The 14933-nt window shown below is 44.0% G+C and overlaps 1 protein-coding gene and 1 long non-coding RNA gene across 2 annotated transcripts in view; one reads left to right on the plus strand and one right to left on the minus strand.

The window, feature by feature from the left end:
• The window catches only part of LOC139171431 (uncharacterized), a 34046-nt gene extending 29090 nt beyond the window's left edge, over window positions 1-4956 (minus strand). Inside the window, exons 1-2 of the long non-coding RNA XR_011559743.1 lie at window positions 4823-4956; window positions 4408-4530 (exon numbers count right to left, since the gene is read on the minus strand). This is a non-coding gene — a long non-coding RNA (uncharacterized lncRNA). The remainder of the gene's footprint in view (window positions 1-4407; window positions 4531-4822) is intronic.
• LOC139171430 (ligand of Numb protein X 2-like) overlaps window positions 4684-14933 on the plus strand; it is a 72983-nt gene continuing 62733 nt past the window's right edge. Inside the window, exon 1 of the mRNA XM_070759660.1 lies at window positions 4684-4933. The gene's annotated coding sequence lies outside the window, so the exon portion shown is untranslated. The remainder of the gene's footprint in view (window positions 4934-14933) is intronic.

The following is a 14933-nucleotide window of genomic DNA, read 5'->3' on the forward strand; positions in this document are numbered from 1 at the left end:
CAGCGGCTAGAGAATTAAAAGAGCACGGAAGGCGAGAACTCATTGCCAAAATTGACTCCGCGTCTTCCAGCGCAGTGGAATCAGACGACCTCAACCAACCAACTCACAGCGGAGACAACTGCCTCCTGGTGCAAGACCAGCCAAGACACCTGAGAGCTACTCACCCAGCCCCCTGCGTGGGCTGCCGGGGAAATCACCAGCGCCATCGATGCCCTTTCCGAGACGCTACATGCCGCCGCTGCAACCGGAGAGGCCACATCGCCATCGCTTGCAGAGCGACAACACCGGAAGACACTTTCGCCACGCCACAATACCAGCGACCACAAAACCAGACCCCCCAATCGCGAGAAAGGAGACCGTTCCGCAACTCGGGTCAACGGAACTACTCAAACGCTAACCGCGACTACTATAGAGGTAACTCTCGATTTTCCGTGAATAACACGGCAACCAAAAAGGGGGCTAAAATTGTTATCTCATTGTTACTAAATAACCAGCCTTGCTCAATGGAGCTGGATACGGGCTCTAGATATACCATCATGCCCTGGGAAAAATTTAAACTGTATATGCCTAATGTGTCTAAGGCTGACCTAAATCAAACCTCTTTGGTAATCAGAGACTTCCAAGGGGGGGTAATCTCGGTCCTGGGAACAGCTAATGTACCTATCGCATTCAAGAATGTTAAATGTACCCTTCCAATGCTTATTGTAACGGGGGCCAAGCACTCTCTTCTGGGTTTAGCGTGGATGGAACCGTTGGGAATCGAGATTTCGGGTGTGTATAATGTTAACTGTGATAATATGCCTAACTTTGTTAAAGAATTCCCTGAAGTGTTCAGCCCCACCTTGGGATTGTACAAGGGGCCCCCTATATCATTCTCTATTGACCCCAAGGTCCCACCGATCAGACTAAAACCTCGCAGGGTCCCCCTTCCGCTTCTCCCCAAACTAGACATACAGCTGGATAAACTCATTAGCCAAGGTATCTTGGTCCCTGTGGAACAGGGGCCATGGGAAACTCCAATAGTTACACCTCTGAAGCCAGATGGTTCGTTAAGAGTTTGCGCTGATTACAAATCGACCCTGAATAAGGCACTCCAACACCACCCCTACCCCATCCCAGTTGTGCAGCAACTTCTACACTCCCTGGGGGAGGGGAAAAGGTTCGCAAAGATCGACCTGGCGCAAGCTTACCAGCAACTTCCGGTCGATGAACAAACAGCAAACGCTCAGACAATTGTAACGCACAGGGGGGCTTTCAAATGCACGAGGTTACAGTTTGGGGTAAGCATAGCCCCAGGAATATTCCAGAGCATTATGGAACGCCTATTGTCAGGGGTAAATGGGGCCATTCCATACTTTGATGACATCTTAATTGCAGGGGAAAACCAGGAACAAGTAAACAAAAGAATAAGGGAAGTGCTTAAGAGGTTGCAGGACAAAGGTTTAAGGATCAAGCCTGATAAATGTGTCTGGGGAACCAACAGTATAGAATTCCTAGGATATAAAATAGATAAGGAAGGTATCCACTCCACAACAGAGAAGCTGAGAGCAATTAGAGAAGCCCCAGAGCCACGAGATAAGAATGAGTTGCAGGCATTTTTAGGCCTCCTTAATTTTTATTCCGTTTTTTTAAAGCAGAAGGCAACAGTAGCAGAGCCTCTCCATCGTTTACTCCAGAAGGAAGCCCGCTGGACATGGGGGAAAACTGAACGTGAAGCTTTTTCTCAAATAAAGAATTTATTAACTTCTAAAAGCGTAGTAGTCCAATATAGTGCTTCGCTACCCATTAGACTCACGTGCGACGCTTCGCCGTACGGCATAGGAGGAGTCCTAGCTCACGTTCTACCTAATAAGACAGAGGCCCCGATAGCATTTTTTTCAAGAACCATGACCAGCACAGAGAGGAATTATAGCCAGTTAGACAAGGAGGCTCTAGCATTAGTGGCAGGGGTAAAGAAGTTTCACAATTATATTTTTGGAAGAAGTTTTGAGCTAGTCACTGACCACAAGCCCCTACTAGGTCTGCTAGCCCCCAACAAGCCCACTCCACCTTTTATGTCTCCAAGACTAATCAGATGGGCTCTTTTCCTCTCAGGGTATCAGTATGAGCTCACCCACAAGGGGGGAAAGGAAATCAATCACGCAGACGGCCTCAGCAGGTGCCCCATAACAGACTTAGTGGAAGACCCTGTTCCTTCCACAGATGTGTTAATGATAGATCTCGAGGAAAACCCACTAACCACAGCAAAAGAGGTAGCTGCACACACGCAGCAAGATCAAATCCTTAAACAAGTGGTGAACTGTGTTCTTAAGGGATGGCAGAATGATGTTGTGAAACCTGAATTGTGTGATTTTAAAAACAAAAGACTTGAGTTATCGTATGTAAAGGGTTGTCTGTTGTGGGGAGATAGAGTGATCATCCCCAAAAACCTAAGGGAAAAGGTACTCAAAATGTTACATGTGGGTCATCCTGGGATTGTCAGGATGAAGAGCTTGGCAAGGGGGCATTTATGGTGGCCAGGGCTGGATGCTGATATTGAAAATTGGGTTTCAAAGTGTGACCCGTGCCAAGAGTCACGGCCTAGTCCCCCCAAAACAACTCCGGCTGAGTGGGAACAGCCTGCTGGTCCTTGGTCTAGAATCCACATTGATTTTGCTGGCCCGGTGGGGTCCCAGTATTTTTTAATAGCGGTTGATGCCTTCTCCAAATGGGTGGAAATAATAGCAATGAACAATATAACCACAAGTGCCACCATCAAGGTATTGAGTAGACTGTTTGCATCCCATGGTTGCCCAGATATCTTAGTGTCTGACAATGGGCCTCAGCTAACAGCCAGGCAATTCGAATTGTTCTTAGATGGCCTAGGGGTCAGGCATGCCCTCATCTCACCTTATTCGCCCTGGGCTAACGGATTGGCAGAACGTTACGTTCGGGTGGCAAAGGAGGCATTGCGCAGGTCAGGCCCTGGGGATGTGCAACAAAACTTGGACCAATTCTTACTAACCCAGCACATTACCCCTAACTCACACACACATGTAAGCCCTGCAGAGTTATTGATGGGAAGAAAGTTGAGGTCACCACTAGACAGGTTAAACCCAAGGTTCTGTGTTAATAATAACCAAATGTGTGTAAAACCTGAAAGAGAAATGTATTTGGGACAAAATGTATATGTAAAAAGCTTTGATGGAAATGTAAACTGGATGAAAGGAATTGTTGTTAAGCAAAATGCACCCAAGACTTATATTGTAAAACTGGAGGATGGTCGTTTGTGGAAACGACACATAGACCACATTCGAAAGCGAGCAGAAAATCAATTGCCACAAACCGCTGACATGGACTCTCCCCCTTCAACAGACTTTAGTACATTGCCCGAGCTAAGAAACACGCAAAGAGACTTATCGGGCCAGGGGGAACCATCCAGCGACGCCGAGCCATCCTCGTCCTCCGAAGCCTTCGTTGGGCCCGCCAGGCCAAGTCCGCCGCGCCGGGAGAACAGCGGCGAGCCATCCTCCACAGTCGGTGGCGAAGGAGAAATTGAACTGCGCAGGTCAGCGCGAGCTCCTCGGAGGCCCCACCGATTGGACGACTTTGTCACATGGCTTTCTTGATGGATGTGTCCAACTATGAGGGGAGGGGTGTTGTATCCTGAAATGGCTACCTTGTAACTCTGTAAATAGTTTGTTCCTCTTTCCAGCGCTGTCTGAGCCCAAGCAGGAAGTCGCTCCTGATTGGCTCAGACGCGGCCGGCTCTAGCTTTGGCGGGAACCGCAAATGTATAAAAGGAGCGGTTTCTCCAGGCAGAGTCAGTCGGTACTCGCTGAATTGTCACTTTGCTTTGCTGAGCTGTCACTTGCTCTCTGAGCTGAATAAAAGTACCGATTGCTCAAAATCCTGCCTCTGGGTCTACTTCACTGAGGAAGAGAAAGGGATGAAAGGAGGGAAAGAAGAAATAATAAAGGGGAGGAAGGGAAAGGAAAGAAAGAAGAAATAATAAAAAAACAATTGCTGCCAACCTGCCTTCCATTGAGGACCTGTAGACTGCACGAGTCAAAAAGAGGGTGGTGAAAATATTCACTGACCCCTCATATCCTGGACACAAACTGTTTCAACTCCTACCCTTGAAATGTCACTACAGAGCACAGCACACCCAGACAACCAGACACAAGAACAGTTTTCCCCCAAACGCCCTCACTCTGCTAAACAAATATTTCCCTCAACACTGTCAAACTTTTTACTAAGTCTGCACTACTATTTCTACTAGTTTTTTCTCATCATTCCTCTCACCCTTTTCCTCCCACTTAGGACTGTATGACTGTAACTTGCTGCGTGTATCCTTAAGATTTATTAATATTGGTTGTTTCCCCATTGCTTATTTGACCCCTGTGACCATCATTAAGTGTTTTTTACCTCATGATTCTTGACAAATGTCTCTTTTTCTTTTATGTACACTGAGAGCATCTGCACCAAGACAAATTCCTTGTGTGTCCAACCACAGTTGGCTAATAAAGAATTCCATCTTCTATCTTCTCTCTAATAAGAGGGAAGGACGGGAAAGGAAAGAAAGAAAAGGGAGGAAAGAAGGAGGCATCAAAGGGAAGGGGCGGCGGAGGAGGAGTCAGAGGGGACCGCCCCGCCCACCGGGGCCACTTCAGGCAGGCGTAGCAGCCCCTCCCGCTCCGCCCTTTCCACGCCCTCCTTCCCTCCCTCCCTCGGCTGCTTCCGACGCGCTCTCAGCTCGGCTCCTTCGCCTACTATCCGGAAACTCGCTGGCACCGGCGGCGGCGACGGCCACGTTGCCCGGGCCGGAGCGAGCGGCGCTTGCCTGGGCCGGCTGGCCGGGCGAAGAAGGCGGGCGGCGGGGCGACGAGGAGCGGAAAGGAAGACCGGCAGCAGCCCCGCCGCGCGCCCTGAGGCGGCGCCCCTCCCCCGCCAGGTGAGCAGCCTTCCCTTCAGGTGGGGGGGAGAGGGGACAGCGCGTGCGCATGCGCGGGGGCAGGGAGGCCGGCCATATCCCCCCCCGGCAGGTGGCGCCCCCCCTCCCCGCCCCCTCAGCTCGCCTCATTTGCATCGTCCGTGGCTGGATTTATTATTATTATTATTTATTAAATTTATATGCCGCCCCTCTCCAAGGACTCGGGGCGGCTCACAACCTATAAAAGCAATATACATCGAGATAAGAATAAAGTTAAAATTTAAGAATTGCATTTCTTAAAATTTAAGAATTTATTTCTCCTCAGCTTCGTTTCCTTTTCATTGAATTGAATTTTGAATTTTGCTTCGCTTTCAAACAAGGAATGAATCTTTGGGGGGGAGGGAGGTTTAAATAGAGCCCCCGTCCCTCCCCAGGAGAAAGACTCCTTCTCCCATCTTTGCCTCCTCTCCCCCCCCATCTTGGATTCCAAGTCCCATCATCCCCTTCTGGCCAGGTGGGCACCTCCTGCCAGCCTCAGGTTGGGCTGTGTATAATTAAGCGGAACTTTAACTATTTTGGAGGTTTCAGGTGTGGCTCAGTTTTGTTTTCTTCAGCAAAGCAAATAGTCTCTCCGTGCTTTCTCTCTTCCCGCTTTAAAAAAAAAGTTTTCCAGGCTCAACTTGTGGTCCCTTTTTCTTAGTATTCATGAGGATCCTGAGAGTTTCTAAGCTCTGCTAAAGCTTCTGGTTAAGCCTGGTGAGAGTTGAGGGATATCCCCACTGGTTAAATTGTTAAATGTTTGCAATGTACAGAGCTGTAATAAATTTAACCCCATTTTTGTCCAATACACTGATACAGTTTGTACAGAATATATATGTGTGTAGCTACTTGCTTTACCTACAAGGCAGAGAAAATTTTCCCTCCCAGCAACCTTATAAGTGCCAAGGCTAAAAATTATGGTTAAATAATAATAGAGGGAAAGCTTGTTTATTTGTCTCCTGGTGCACAGGAAGCGAACCTGTGGTCTGTGGGTCACTGGGGGTCTATGGAAAAATCTTGGCCCATGCGCCGGATATCTCCTCTTGTGCAGATAGTGCTATATACCTCCTAGGCTTCACAGAAATATTAGGTGGCACCCTATATAAAATATTCAGCATGTAATTATAGGAAATTGAGAACAATTAATCCAGTCCAGGTAGAGGAAAGAAAAGGAAGGAAGGAAGGAAGGAAGGGAAAGGAAATGAAGGGACTACAGTCTTTAAACTTGGCAACTTTAGGATTTGTGGACTTCAACTGTGAGAATTCTGGGAATTGAAGTCCACAAGTCTTAAAGTTGCCAAGTTTGAGGACCCTTGGACTACAGCAACAGCTCTGGAATATAGGACTGACTTTCCCAACAACATCAGCAAGCCACTAACAAAGAAACTTCAATTATTTTGTAATAATTACACTACCTTTAATAATTTCTTTACAGTTAAAACAACCTTTAAAGATTTTGTTTTAAATGTTTAAGCATTTATGATTTTGTTATAATTAGATAAACATTTATAATTTTGTTATGTTAAATAGGTGCATTTTGTATTAATAAAATGGAAGTTCTGTGATCATTAACAGAACATTAACATGAACTCAATCTGTATAGTGTGGAGGACAGAAGGAAAAGTGGGGACATGATTGAAACATTGAAATATGTTAAAGGGTTAAATAAGGTTCAGGAGGGAAGTGTTTTTCATAGGGAAGTGAACCCAAGGATAAGGGGGCACAATCTGAGGTTAGTTGGGGGAAAGATCAGAAGCAATGTGAGAAAATATGATTTGACTGAAAGAGAAGTAAATGCTTGGAATAAACTTCCAGCAGATGTGGTTGGTCAATCCACAGTCACCAAATTTAAACATGCCTGGGATAAATATAGATCCATCCTAAGATAAAATAGAGGAAATGATATAAGGGCAGACTAGATGGATCATGAACTCTTTTTCTGCCGTCAATCTTCTATGTTTCTATTATTCTACAAATGCATTTATCTTTTTTAAAAAAATTCATATTAGTGGTCTGCGGGACTTAAAATTGTGAATTAGGGTCCATGGGATTTAAAATTATGATCTTGGTGGTTCCTGAGGTCCAATAGATTGGGGCCCCTTGTCCTAGTTGAGTTTCTGTGGTTGAGAGTGGGTGGAATCTGGATATTCTTTGTCCAGCTCCAGTGTGATAATGTGATCAAGAAAGGAAGATATCTCAAATCCTGGTTTGATGCTGATGCTTTTGTTCACCTTATAAGGAGCCCCCTTCAAGAAATTTTGGACCAACTGCTGATAATTGGGGGCCAATTACTAGCAATTGGGACTCGCAACTCAACTTGTTTAAGCGAAGTGGCTGCTGAATGAAATGTAACCATTAAACTTTGTTTTACAAACTTGCAAAGATTGTTAGTGTGAGGCTTGGTCACAAAGTTCCTTTTTCATTACTGTTACAACTGCAAACAATTGCTTATGCCAGTGTTTCCCAACCTTGGCAACTTGAAGATATCTGGACTTCAACTCCCAGAATTCTCCAGCCAGCATTTGCTGGCTGGGGAATTCTGGGAGTTAAAGTCCAAATATCTTCAGGTTGCTAAGGTTGGGAAACAATTGCTTATGCAATATGGTCACTAAACAAGGGCAGTATTTGTACTTTCAAGGTTCCTGGGAGGGACTTTTTTCTCTGCCTTGTAGGTAAAGCAAGTAGCTACACACGCATATAGTTCTGTACAAACTATATCAATGTGTTGGACAAAAATGGGGTTAAATTTATTATAGCTCTGTACATTGCAGACATTTAACAGTTTAATTCCTCAAAGCAGTGTTTTGAGCTATGCCTAAGCTATAGTAAGAATGGGGATTAGAGTTTCAAACTTTTTTAAAACAAATTGCCTGTATAATCAGTAGGATTAAAGATTCCTGTGGGATTTTTTTTTTATCTACTCCAATAGCAAGAGCCATTGTGACTGGGTGTATCCCTGCAGGGAGTAATAGCAAATTGTATTCTTAAAGCTATATATATCATCCACTTGGAAGCCAGTATTGACTGTTTCTCTGCCTAATGGGAGAAACTATATTGTTTTGGGGCCCTGGTACATCTTTTGCCATTTCTGTTTGTGCATTCTTGACCTAGAGCTACCCCAAGGGGAGTAGAATATGTTTAAGTTTAAGTTTAATCAGATTTGTATGCTGCCCCTCTCCGCAGACTCGGGGCGGCTCACAGCAATAACAATACAATGTAAAACAAATCTAATATTTAAGTTAATTTAAAAAACACCACAAATTAAAACCAATCATACATACTAGCGTACCATGCATAAATTTTATAAGCTAAGGGGAGGGAACATGTCAATTCCCCCATGCCTGACGACAGAGGTGGGTTTTAAGGAGCTTACGAAAGGCTAGGAGGGTGGGGGCAACTCTGATATCTGGGGGGAGTTGGTTCCAAGGGTCGGGGCCACCACAGAGAAGGCTCTTCCCCTGGGTCCCGCCAAATGACATTGTTTAGTTGACGGGACCCGGAGAAGGCCAACTCTGTGGGACTTAACTGGTTGCTGGGATTCGTGCGGCAGAAGGCGGTCCCGGAGATATTCTGGTCCAGTGCCATGAAGGGCTTTATAGGTCATAACCAACACTTTGAATTGTGACCGGAAACTGATCGGCAACCAATGCAGACTGCGGAGTGTTGGTGTAACATGGGCATATTTAGGAAAGCCCATGATAGCTCTCGCAGCTGCATTCTGCACGATCTGAAGTTTCCGAACACTTTTCAAAGGTAGCCCCATGTAGAGAGCATTACAGTAGTCGAGCCTCGAGGTGATGAGGGCATGAGTGACTGTGAGCAGTGACTCCCGGTCCAAATAGGGCCGCAACTGGTGCACCAGGCGAACCTGGGCAAACGCCCCCCTCGCCACAGCTGAAAGATGGTTCTCTAATGTGAGCTGTGGATCAAGGAGGACGCCCAAGTTGCGGACCCTCTCTGAGGGGGTTAGTGACTCCCCCCCAGGGTGATGGACGGACAGATGGAATTGTCCTTGGGAGGCAAAACCCACAGCCACTCAGTCTTATCCGGGTTAGAATATGTTGCTACTCCTGGGTGCTACGTAATTGAAGTTCTAGTAAATTTATTTAGAAGCATAATTCAGGATTGCTTTTAATTTAAACTGCCACACGCTCCTATTATACCAAATAGGAACAGTATTAAATAATAGCTGGCTTTAGAAATGCAGTAATATATTCCTGAGCTGAACATGGTAAGAGGCTTTGACTGGTATAATTGTCCACCTTGCTTACCTCTTTCCCTCCTTTTTTTTTATATGCCTGCAACACCTGGGTTTCCTTGGAAAGGCTGTATTTGGAATAACAGTATGAGTCATGGTTGCCCTTTTGAGTTGGCTTAAATGTGGACTCTGCCCTTTTTGATTAGGTAACCACTTGTTTGTCTTTGGTTTGAAAGAGAGTTAACTGAATTTGCTTAGCTTTAAGGAGAGCTTTGAGATGAAAGGATAATTTGCTGCTTTGGCAGTATCGCTGGCTTCTGAATGTTAAAATGTTTCACCAGCCCTCTGGGTAAAACATTCTGAAATGCCGTAGCGTCTTTCATTTTGCAAACACACCAGTAAGAAAGGTGCATAATGACACAGGAATGAAACGGGCACGAAAAATATACAGGCTGGGAAGAAGTATTTCTGATAATGTTTTACTTGGGTGAGGCTAATAATATGCATCCCAATAAACATTTCATACATGGCAAAGTACGTAGCAATTTGAATACAAGATTCCATCTGGCCACTTTTTTGCTGGGATAAAATAGGGTATTTCCTATGTTAGGTTGTGTAGGGGTGGGAGGGGATCTGCAGTTGTAATGTATAATCCAGAGCTTAGAAACATAGACAGAACAAAGGTACAATTTCAACATCTGGTGATAAAAAAACCCCAACTGTGATATTCCCATAAAATGTTCTTTTTAAAATTCAGATAAAGATGTTTTTGCTTCTTTAAAGAATTCACCCTTTTAAATCCCTGGTGTTACTCAGGAAATTCCTGGTTAAGTTTGCCTTTGCATTTAGAGGCAACACAGTAGTTATACAGTGGTACCCCTACCTAAGAACGCCTCTACTTACAAACTTTTTTGATAAGAACTGGTAAGATTTTTTTGCCTCTTCTCAAGAACCATTTTCTACAAGAACCCGAGCCTCCAAAACTGTAACTGGAAAAGGCAGGGAGAAGCCTCCATGGGGCCTCTCGAGGAATCTCCTTTGAGGAAATAGGGCCGGAAAAGGCAGGGAGAAGCCTCCATGGGGCCTCTCTAGGAATCTCCTGGGAGGAAACAGGGTTGGAAAAGGCAGGGAGAAGCCTCAGTGGGGCCTATCTAGGAATCTCCTGGGAGGAAACAGGGCCGGACAAGGTGGGGAGAAGCCTCCACAGGGCCTCTCTAGGAATCTCCTGGGAGGAAACAGGGCTTCCATCCTCCCTGTGGTTTCCCCAGTCACACACATTATTTGCTTTTACATTGATTCCTATGGGAAAAATTGCTTCTTACAAACTTTTCTACTTAAGAACCTGGTCACAGAACAAATTAAGTTCGTAAGTAGAGGTACCACTGTAGTTCTTTACTGAAGAGAATTTAGGGGGAGCCTTAAATGATATGTTGATATTTTGTATAAAAACATACATTAGGGACTGGGAAATACAAATGGCTATATAATTTTTGTATAATAATTTTGGACGGGTATCTTTGGTAACAGACAGGTTTATATCATCAAGAATGTTATGATTTAAATATTAATCTGCCAAAGACCAATGGGTCATTTTAAGAGGAATGATGTAGCTGGCTTCTCTCTCCCCCTCCCATTTATGCTCTCTTCATTCCCTATGCCAGTGATGGTGAACCTATGGCACGGATGCCACAGCTGGCACGCGGAGCCATATCTGCTGGCACACAAGCTGTTGCCCTAGCTCAGCTCCAATGTGCATGTGTGATTTTTGGCTCGCAAGAGGTGCTGGGAGGATGTTTTTGGCTTCCAGAGAGCCTCCGGGTGGGTGGACTTATGGAGCCTGGGGAGGGCGAAACACGAGCCTGCTGGGCCCACCAGAAATTGGGAAACAGGACGTTTCCTGCCTCCAGAAGGCCTCCGGGGGGGGGGGGGGCGGGAGAAGCTGTTTTCGCCCTCCCCAGGCATTGAATTATGGAAGTGGGCACTCACGTATGTGTGATACCGTGTGCACAAACTCTTTCGGCACCCAAAGAAAAAAAGGTTCGCCATCACTGCCCCAAGCATTCAAACACTCTTGGAGAGACATATTTACAATAGTACCATTACCTATTAAGAGCTTATTAAGATCCCAATCATGGCATTTGATTTGGGTGTAGTTGTGACCAGTACATCTCCTCAAAATGAAGATTGAAGTCTGGGCTTTAACAGTTCAGAAATCTTTTTCTTTCATTGTGCTTGATTCTCGGAGAGTGCATGGACACGTTCCTGCAGTTTTCTTGGCAAGGTTTTTCAGAAGGGGTTTGCCATTGCTTCCTTCCTGGGGCTGAGAGAGTGTGACTGGCCAGTTTTGTGCCCTTGGCAAGCCTAAAAGACATAGTTTCTTGGTTTCTAGCCTGATACCTTAAGCAGTAAATCAAACTGACACCCACAATAAGCCCAGAATAAATTCTGCTAAATGGATGCATATTTGGCATATTAGTTTTCAAGAAATACAGGTAGTCCTCAATTTACAACTGAGCCCAAAATTTATGGTGTTCAGTGACAAAAAAGGGAGTTTGCTCCATCTTACGATTTTTCTCGCCACATTTTTTAAGTGAATCACTGCAGTTCTTAAATTAGGGACATAGTTGTTGGTTTCCCAATTGACTTCGCTTGTTAGAAGATGGCAGAAGGGGATCAAATGATTCTGGGATACTGTGATTGTCGTAAATGTGAGTCAGTTGTCAAGCATCCAAACTTAAACCATGTGACCATAGGGATGCTACCACAATCTATAAGTGTGAAAAATGGTCATAAGTCACTTTTTAAAGTGCTGTTGTAACTTTGAATGGTCACTAAGTGAACTGTTGTAAGTCTAGGACATTGATGGTGAATCTTTTTTTCCTCGGATGCTGAAAGAACGTGTGTTCGCACCATCACGCATGTGTGACTGCCCACGTCTGTAATTTAATGCCTGGGGAGGATGAAAACAGCTCTCCCCCCCCCCCCGAGGCCCTCCGGAAGCCAGAAACGGGCTGTTTCCCAACTTCTGGTGGGCCCAGTAGGCTCGTGTTTTGCCCTCCTCAGGCTCCAAAGATTTCTCTGGAGCTGGAAGAGGGTAAAAACACCTTCCCCCATCCTCCAGAAGATAGCTGGAAGCCAAAAATGCCCTCCCAGAGCCTCTGTGCGAGCCAAAAGTCAGCTGGCCGGCACACACATGCACGTTGGAGCTGAGCTAGGGCAACAGCTTGCGTGCCAGCAGATATGGCTTCACGTGCCATCTGTGGCACCCATGCCATAGATTCACCATCACTGGTCTAGGACAACCAGTGATATAGCAAAACCTCTAGCCTGAAGACTCTTTCAATTAAAAACATCTTGTTCTAGAATTATTCTTACTCATCATCTGTCTGGGTCTCTGTGCTGAATCTATTGAATATGCCCTGTAGCTTTGATGAGAACTGGAGGCTGGTTGTTAACTATTATGGCATCCTTCGTATAAATCTGGTCTGGACTGGTGTTAGCACCCTCAGGGCAAAACGGTTATTTATTATTGCCTCTACAGCTGGCAAACTGACCTGGATGTCATTTAACAACTGTGTTACTTAACAATTGCAATGATTCACTTAACAACGGCAGCAAGAAAGGTAATAAAATAGGCCAAAACTCACTTAATAAATGTCTTACATAGCAACAGAAATTTTGGGGCTGAACTGTGATTGAAAGTCAAGGATCACCTGTATCTTTGATAGGCAACTTGAGTCGCCATTTGCAAGTAGGCGGCGATATACATTTTCTAAATAATAATAATAATACACCTGTTGATGCAGCCTAAGACTCCATTGGCTTTTTTTCTGCAACAGCAGCACACTGTTGTCTCACATTTAAGTGATGAAGTGATTGTCCACCAGGACTCCAAGATCCAGCCAGGTGCCACCTATTCTATTCCTGTGCATGTGGTTTTTCTTAGTGCAAGACCTTCCTTTTCTCACCACTGAACTTCATCTAAGATGACTGTTAAATTCAAAACAGAAGCTGTTATTTCTTGTCATTCTATTTCTGGAATGAATTGTTGGTGATACGATATGCTAATAACCGTCTGACTATCTCTTCTGAATAATATTTCCAAATTATACATTAGATAAGAGGATTTGTTGCTGTGCCACCTTTGAGGAATGATTGGGTATGAGAAAGTGCACCGCTGCTTGGCTAGACACTCTGATTAATATTTCCAAATTCTGTTGGATAAGGAATTTTTCTTGCCAAGTAAATTTCAGGGAATATTAATGATGAGGTAAGGTGAAGAGTGTATCTGTGGTTAGTATTGTATGGACAGTTTGCCATTTCCAACCATCTCTTTCATGTCTGGTAAAAACATTGTACATGGCATGATTGGGCTAGAATGAAGGGGGAAAAGAGCCAAAGTAGAAATGTGGCTGTAGGCATTGTACTTTGCTAATACTTCTTAAGATAGAATAATTATGTAGGAGTAACTCTTTTAAAAGCAACTAAACTGTTATTTTCTGATAAAGATTGAATGATGTGTGTATTGAAATGGGCTTTTTAAGAAAATTGTTGGTAGACACTCTGTCTCAACTCTGTGTTTGGTGTTTAAAAGCTAAACATTTTATTGCTAAATCTTTTCAGTGAATGTGCTAAATCCTCTCTCATTTTCTTTTGTTTAGGGATTTTGTGTTTTAATTGCAGCAGACAGACAAGATTTGTTCAGCCTTGGTCTTTAAAATTGCATGCCAAGTTCTTTTCTGTCTTCTCTGAAATGAAAAACATATAGAGCAAAGTGTGACTAATTGTGTCTAGTTTTCAGTGTTTAAGAGTGAAGGGATATATTTTCAAGAATATAACTATGCTCAGAATGAGAGTAGAAAATACTATCTAAAGCTACTGAAATTAATGATTTTCCAAAAATTTCATTTCCAGAGTAAACAAAGCTGATAAATCAATTAAGAGGAATTAAAAATATGTGGGTATGTTATTTTTATATAAATATTTACTTGGTATACTTTTTTTGGATCCTGTTCTAGCTTGATGACATTTGCAAAAGATTCTTAGAAACAATATTCACAATAAAATCTAATAATTGCAATCCCCAAACAATTGGCGCATCACTTAACACTGTCGGTATTGACAAATTCATCATCAGTCAGTTGCAAAAAGCAGCTTTATTTGGAACAGCCTACATCTTTAACACCAACTACGTAAAAATCATCTGCCTTCCCAGGTCCTTGGGAAGGATAGGTGGATAAAAATGCCCAATCTCTGTCTGAAAAACCATAAGTACAAAGCAAGTCCAACGAGAAGAAAAAGAAAGGCAACAGTTCTGGAAAGAACAATATCCAGAATCAGAAAGAACAGAACAAAGGCTAGAACTGCCTTTGCATCTGCCATCACCCTCCTCGCCTCCCGAAAGAGCTTAAAAAATTCATCTTTGCCGCCAGGCTTGGGACTTTTAATCTTCCCGCTGACCAATGAATGTTTAAGTATGAGTGTTGAATGATTGGTTTGATAGGTTTTCCTTTTTTAATTAAATTAAATGGCTGTTTTAATGTAGTATTAATTAGTAATTAATTAATTGGATTCATATTATTGTTTTGTTTCTTGTATATGCTGTGAGCCACCCCGAGTCCTCGGAGAGGAGCGGCATCATACAAATCCAATAAAATAAATAAAATAAATAACTGTGATGGGGAACCTATGGCGCATGTGTCACGGGTGGCACGCAGCGCCCTCTCTGTGGGCATGCGAGCCATCACCCTAATTCAGCTCCACCACGCATACACATATGCCTCC

The sequence above is a fragment of the Erythrolamprus reginae genome, chromosome 8 (assembly GCF_031021105.1).
Source record: "Erythrolamprus reginae isolate rEryReg1 chromosome 8, rEryReg1.hap1, whole genome shotgun sequence".
NCBI lineage: Eukaryota > Metazoa > Chordata > Lepidosauria > Squamata > Dipsadidae > Erythrolamprus > Erythrolamprus reginae.